The following is a 7,649-nucleotide window of genomic DNA, read 5'->3' as shown; positions in this document are numbered from 1 at the left end:
ATTAGAGAACATCTGGAACCATAAAACCATGTCAGCCCAGCCCAGGGCTGCACTCTGCTCAAGCTTATGGGCTGTGAGCATGTGACTGATTCCACACCCCAACTGAAAGCATGACATGGTACGTGTGGGAACTCTGGGCACCCCCTTCCATTTGCAAACAAACCTGGAAAACTCGGACTTTAGAGGTGCACATGCTTAGTTACAGCAGGGACAAATTCCCTCGTGTGATAAACTGCATGATAAATGGGATAAGTTCGGGGTTTCACCTTTTAATTCCAGTTGCTAAAACACATAGCTTTGCCTACTCCTGCTCTTCATCTATTTTGAGGGGAAATATCCTGCCTCAAGTATTTAGGTAGATGATCATCATATCCTTGGAGATGGAGAGAGAAAGAACAATTTTTAATGCCCCATTGTCATGGCTCCCAGTGACACAAATTAAACACAATTCTGTTAGAAATGCAAACAAAACAAAACAAAACAAAACACCAAGAAATTTTACTGGTAAGAAAGAGACACTTGATCTGGGAAGTACCTTGCTTGCCAATATCAGTTCTAACTTGAGACTCAACCGAAAATGTTAACCCTCTTCTTAAGAAAAGCTGGTGTAACAAAGAAATTGCAAGACACACAAAAAAGTGTTTTGTCATAAAAATGCAATAGTGGGTAAAAATGAGGCCTGACCGTCTGTCATGTTTATCATGTTGTGTGAATTATTCTTCTCGATGTGTAACTTGCTTTACTTCCTTTTTTTATCACTGTGTATTAAGAGGTAAAAATATGAATGCCTATTACTCTTGACTTCTAGGATAAAATAAAATAATTGTGGATAATTGTAAGATTATTATATGGTGATTAATGTTCAGTTGTGCATATCAGACTAGGATATCTGAAATAGGGTTGGATAGAATGGGTCAATTAGGTTATACACAACTATATAAAGACATAGTATTTTGAAGAAAAAGTCAGAAAGCCTTTGAGAAGATAATATTTTAATAATAATAATAATAGTAATAAAAATCACTGGTACACAACTATGAGTCTGGGGTGAAAGAACTGTGAATGAATGAATAAAATATTTAGTCAGTGGCTAAGCTAAAGGCCTCCAAACAAACCTGAGAAATGTTTAAAGTGTATGAACACAAGGTCATTGGAGGAATATTTACATAAGCACAGAAAAACAGAGCAACCATCCGTCAGAATGTATCTGGACTTTTCAACGGAAGTCCCTCAAAATCCCAAACAGTGCAGAAAATGGCCTGCAACGTGGGGCCATATCTTATCAGTTTGGCAAATCCATCTGGGCAAATCATTGTCATCATTTTTTGTATAGACTAAAATACTCCTCTCCTCAGCTGGAGCCTGAGCGCTGGCCACAGGCACAGTCACCTCATTGGTGTGACTCAGCCAAAGGAATGTGTGTGTAAGGGCACAAACAGCCACTATAACAAATGTCTCTCCACCCTCCCACATGTTCAGATAAGTCTTCCAGCTGCTGAAACCCACCATCTCTGCTGAAGGCCATGTTCATCCAAGTTGCAGTGTTGTTTGGGCAGCAGAAAGGAAATTATAGTATGTTTATTAAAGTTTTCAAACAACACTAAGTTGGGTTAGTGAAGTGCAAAGTCAAGGTAGTAGCTAGTTACCAGGAAAGGCTGGTAAAGAGCAAATAAGAAGAAAAGGCTCAACAGTCGTAAGAGTTGACAGACTGACGTATTATCCCTTTCCTTAAGCCCTAAATATTTTTGTAACGCTTACATGTAGGATAGATAGGAATATGGGAGCTAGGAAGTATTTCTCCCTCAAAATAAACACGGGTCAAATCTTAACTAAGAACTTTGGGGACCTCAAATTGTCAAAAAATTGGGTAAGAGGAGATAATCTTGGAAGAATCTTAGGAATAATAAGATATAACTTAAAATATGCTGAATCCTATGAAACATCAAAGATGTTTAGATAACAAAAAAGATTAATTTTGTCTTCTGAGAGGTTTGCCTCCCATTTATTTCAGAGTAGTATAAAATGTATAAAATGAGATGTTCATTGCCTGACTTTAGAAAGCAGGGAACTCTTTTAACCCTTTTATGGGAAGGTGATATCAAGCCCTGAATAACCACAATGAGATACCACTTCACATCCGCTAAGAGGGCTATAATAAAAAAGATGAACAATAAGAAGTCTTGATGAAGATGTAAAGAAATTAGAGCTCGTGGGAATGTAAAACAGTGCAGTCACTTTGGAACACAGTTTGGCAGTCCCTCTAAAAGTTAAAAGTAGGAATATCAGATGACCCAGTAATTTCATTCTTAACATATACTTAAGAGAATTGAAGACATATGTCCACACAAAATCTTGTGCATGAATGTCCATAGGAGCATTAATCATAATAACCAGAAAGTGGAAAACCCAAATATCCATCAGTTGAAAAATGGATAAATGAAAGATGGTATATCCATAGAGCAGAATATTATTCAGCTCTGTGGAATGAAACAATACTACAACTCGGATGAACCTCAAAAACATTACATGAAATAAACCAGACATAAAAGGCCACATATTATATAGTTCCATGTATATTCAATGTACAGAATAGGTAAACCTTTTGAGGCGGAAAGGAGATAAGTTGGTCTGGAGACTGGGTGGTGATGGGAAGTGCTGCTAATGGAGTCAGAGTTTCTTTTGAGGATAGAAACAATTTCTGGCATTAGAAGTGTTCTGGAATTGAAGAGTGGTGATTGTTCACAACTTTATGAATATATCAAAAACCACTGAATCTTACACTTTAAAAGAGTAAATTTTACATTGTGTGGGTTATATTTCAGGTTTTTGAAAACCCTGTTTGAATGAGTAACTAGTATTAGTTAAATAGCTATTGTTTTAGGAAAAAAGGTTTTGTTTTATAATCTAGACTTCTGCAGTTTAAAAATATTCTCTAAAAAGATAGTGCACATCAGCTGTTCCCTGCTCTTTACAAAAAAATGAAATAATAATAAGACTGAAATTATAAGAGCAGTAATACAGGGTTCTCTGCCTACATGGATTTCCTTGTACAGTGGAGTAGGAAGACATACAAACAGTTACACTACATGAAATACACGAAAAAAATAAAGAGATCTACACAAAGCGTTCTAACAGTGAGGAGAGAGGTCTAATTCCGAGTGGCAACAGGACTTGAGCAATTTTTCCCTGAACATATCTCAGGCAAGGGAAACACAAAGGTTGACACTGGGTCAGAGCTGTGTTGTCACAGTGACAGGTGCCCAGGGAGGTGTCTAGGGGGCTTCCAGATAGGCTCCAGGCCAGGGTCTGCGTTGTTAGGTAGCCATGTCTGGGATGGGTGCTGGTTCAGGGCTGCACTGGGGGGGCATCCACAGAGAGGAGCATGGGCAGGGTGGACATGAGTGAGCACCATGCTGGTGCCTCCCTGGTAGACTGCTGGACACCCAGTGGGTGCACTGGCAGCAGCTGGCAACCAGAGTACCATGGAACTGGTGTGTGTTCACAGGCCCTGCTCCCATCTGCGCTGTCAGTGTGTGGGCAGAGTGTAATGATCCTGAAGAGAGTTCCTTTACCATTTGACGGGTGCTTTAGTTCTGAAAAGCAGCTACCTTCACTTATAGTCTAGTTGCCCTTTAACCAGCACTTCTTTCCTTTTCTCCAGGCAGTGAACTCTGCACTCATGTCCCTTAGTGATGTCCTTGCCTGCTGAAGGTCACCGTGCTGGGGGTGGGGTTTCCTGTTACCATTCTCTGACTCTGCTGTTTTTTTTATGTGGTCTCTCTATCATTGTGTGGAAGGTGTTCACTCAGTCCTCAGTTCTTCCTCAGGAGGGACTGCTCTGTAGGAGGTGTAGATTTCGTTGGGGGAGGATGTGAATTCAAGTTCATTCTATGCTGCTATCTTGGACTTGCTTTGATATATTTTTAACTTAAGAAACTGCCCAAACTTTCCAAGTAGCTATCACTTTTGCATTCCCAGTAGCAAAAAATGAGAATCCCTATTGTTCTACATTCTTGTCACCACTTGGTATTGTTAGTTTTACCTTTTAGCCATTATAATAGGTGTGTAGTGGTATCTAATTACGGTTTTAATATGCATTTCCCTAATGACAAATGGTGTTGTGTCTTTTCATGTATCTTTGCCAACAACATCATTTTCTTGATTAAATGTCAGTTCAAGTCTTTTACCTATTTTCTAATTAGACATTTTCTTTGATTAAGTTTCAAAAATACTTATATATTTTAATACAGACCCTTCATTGTTTATGTGATTTGCAAGTATGTTCTCTAGTCTGTGGTTCAAGTATTTATTCTCTTGATGTCTTTGTAGAGTAGTTTTTAATTTTGATAAAATCCAATTTACCTTTTTTTTTTTTGGATCATGCTTTTGGTATTGTGCCTAAAAATTAATCAACAAACCCAGGGTCACAGTTCCCCTTGTTCTCTTCAAGATACTTCATAATTTTAAGTTTTACATTAGCTATATGATTTATTTTTCCATTTTGAGTTAATTTTTACGTAACGTGTGGAGATTGTATCAAGCTTTTTTTTTTTTTAAATTGAGGACATCTAATTGTTTATAGTTATGTATTACCAATTTTCTGCCTACTTGTTAATCAAGTACCTAGAGAGGCATGTTGATGTTTCCAGCTATAACTGTGCATGTATCTGTTTTCATATCTATCAGATTTTCCTCAGAAGTTTTGAAGTTCTGTTGTTAGGTATATATAAACATTTAGGATCTTCTTGGAAAACTGACCTGATCAGCTGATCATCTTGGAAATGTTATTTCCCTCTTTGTCCTGATAATAGTTCTTGTGGTGCTGATAATATTACTTTTCTGAAACTAGCGTAGCTACTCCAGCTTTCTTTTGATTAGTGTTTTCATAGTATGCAGTTCTCTTACTTCCTATTTTCAACCTAGCTATGCCTTCATATATAAAATGAATTTATTATAGATAGCATATAATTGGGTCATGCTTTTTAAAATCCAATCCAATAATCTTTTTCTTTTCACTGGTATATTTAGTCAATTCACATTTAAAGCGATTATTAATGTGGTTGGATTAAAAGCCTTTGGATACTAAAAACTGTCAACAGAACTAGACAGAAAGTATACATTATCAAGGAGCTTGCTAGGTGTAATAGTGAGAGGTGCCACTTAGTTATTGGACCATGTATTCTGTCAATGGGAGATATACAAGATACTGATCACTAATTTAGAACATTTTCTACATCTTAATAGGGCAGCACCCCAGTGCTATATCTTTCCAGATTGAGGAATCACTCATTTTTACCGTGTTAAATTAATAAAACTGTTAACAGGAAACCGTGATAGTAAAGTATTTAAATAGAAAATTTACTATTCATGTTTGATGCATAAGGTCAAAAACACCTGCTTCCTCTTCTCCAAAGGTTGAAATTCATTGAGGGACACAGATGGTAGAGATAAGAAGGTTAAAGAAAAAAGATTTATTGTTTAAAGAATTTAAATTGTAAACCGTGGCTCAGAGGTGTGGCTGAATGGAGTTTCTGATACTCTCTAAATACACAAACTTACTCATTCTCATCCTATCATTGCAGGCTGGGTAAGTCCAACTTGCCCCTTACAACATTCACAACAGAGAAAATCAGAATTGCACTCTCCTTGCAGGCTGGCTGGCTTCAAAAGGTAAAAGAGGCGGAACTCATTTGCTTGTCTGTAGTTCACCAAACAGATTAAGTTACTTTTGAGGGAAGTGAACACAGGCTGGGAGAAACACTGGGTTATTATTCTGGTGGAAGTTCTTCATAATGGAAACATGAAGCCAGGGGAAAGGAGCTTATGAAAGAGAATTAGTTTAGCAACTTTTTGGTCCATTCTGTACCATTTTACTTGGCAGCTGACTTGATGACCTGACCAGCCTGTATTTATTCTGAAAGCCCAAGCTTTGTCATTACCTACATTACATCCCCAAATCCAGACCACTGGGTATACATACATTGTAACAACCAGGGTCTACTTGGCCCTGCTCTTTACAGCATTTGAGATTTTTGTGCTTTTAACAGCACCTTACTCCAGAAATGCCTCCCAACATCTGATAGTTCTTTTGAGAGCTTCCTAAGGGTGTGCCACATGTCATTGTCTGAACAAGCCCTTTGACCTTGCGTTTGGGGCCTTCCCTGGTCTTGAATTGCTTGACTTTCTGACCTACACAGGTAAAGCAAAATTCACATAATCAGAACTTACTGAATATTGCTAAATTGATGATTATTAAACCATCTAACATGTGTAGGTAAGGACAATCTGTTTAAAATAGAAAATGAAAAAAAAAAAATACTGAACTGACTTTAGAATATGTGCTAGTGACACAGGGAGATGGGTATCCAGTTCTCACTGTGGAAAGGGCACAAGTATTCTGGGTATGGCATTTATCAACTGTCATAGAGAATGACCAGTCCACACAGGTAATCAGGGTTATTCCATTGAACTTTAGAAGACACTATTCCATGGGGAGGATGAAGGTTCTAGAGTAATTCTATTTATAGTCCACAAACCGAGGGCACTCCATGAATTGTTACTATTCAGCAGTAAGTATGGAAATTGAGAGTATTTAAGAAATTCTTATAGCAATTGATAGAACCTAAACACTTGAATCTAGTAATAAAGTTTAATAATTAAAAACTTGAACTTATATTTTGTATGTCTGAGTATTTTTTCATTTTGAATAATTTATTCTTATTGTATGTTACAAAGCATTGCTTTGGTAGTTTAGATACTTCAGATTTAAATTTGGTGTTTCAGATGGGCAATGGTTAAAAATGGTTCTTCACTCAAGATAGTTTGCAAATCACAGCTCTTAACGTGGGCCTAAAATTATAATCTTATAGGAAAAAATCCTTTTAAGTGTTGTTATATTTTACTGGAATTTTACAGAAAACCTATATGTATCATGCATGACTTACTAGAATAGATCAAGGTATGTGATACTCAGAATACAATTTTGATAGACCACCTAGAAACCTTGTTGTCTACACATTTGGCTGAATCTTGCTTTTTTCATTTAAGGACATTAGAGATCATCCTTGTTCATTTTTTTACAGTTTCAAAGTATCCCCCTAAATGAGTCTGTCATATTTTATTTAACCTTCTTCTGTTGATGGACATTTGAATTGTTCCCAACCATTTCTTAGAAATAATACTGCAACAAATATTTTAATATAATAATTTCACACATGTGCAGGTATATCCAGTAATGACATTGTTCAGTAAGAGATTATGCTTTTATAATTTTAAATTGAAGTACAGTTGATATATAGTATTATATTGTTCTCAAGTATAGTGACTCAACAAACTCCACTAAGTGCAGTTAATATCAACATAGAAAGATGTTATAGTATTATTGACTTTATTCTCTATGCTGTACTTTCCATTCCCATGACTGATTTATATTATGTTTGAGATGTTGTGCCTCTTCATCCCTTTCACCTATTTCTCTCACCACCCCCAACCCCTCTCCCATGGTAACTACCAGTCTTCTCTGTGTTTATGAGTTCTATTTCTGTTTTGTTTGTTGTTTTTTAGATTCCACATGTGAGATCATATGATATTTGTTTCTCTCTGCCTGGCTTATTTCACTACAAATAGTACCCTGTAGGTCCAATCATGTT

Source organism: Manis pentadactyla, chromosome 5 (assembly GCF_030020395.1).
Source record: "Manis pentadactyla isolate mManPen7 chromosome 5, mManPen7.hap1, whole genome shotgun sequence".
Taxonomy (NCBI): Eukaryota; Metazoa; Chordata; class Mammalia; order Pholidota; family Manidae; genus Manis; species Manis pentadactyla.
This window is presented reverse-complemented; position numbering follows the sequence as displayed.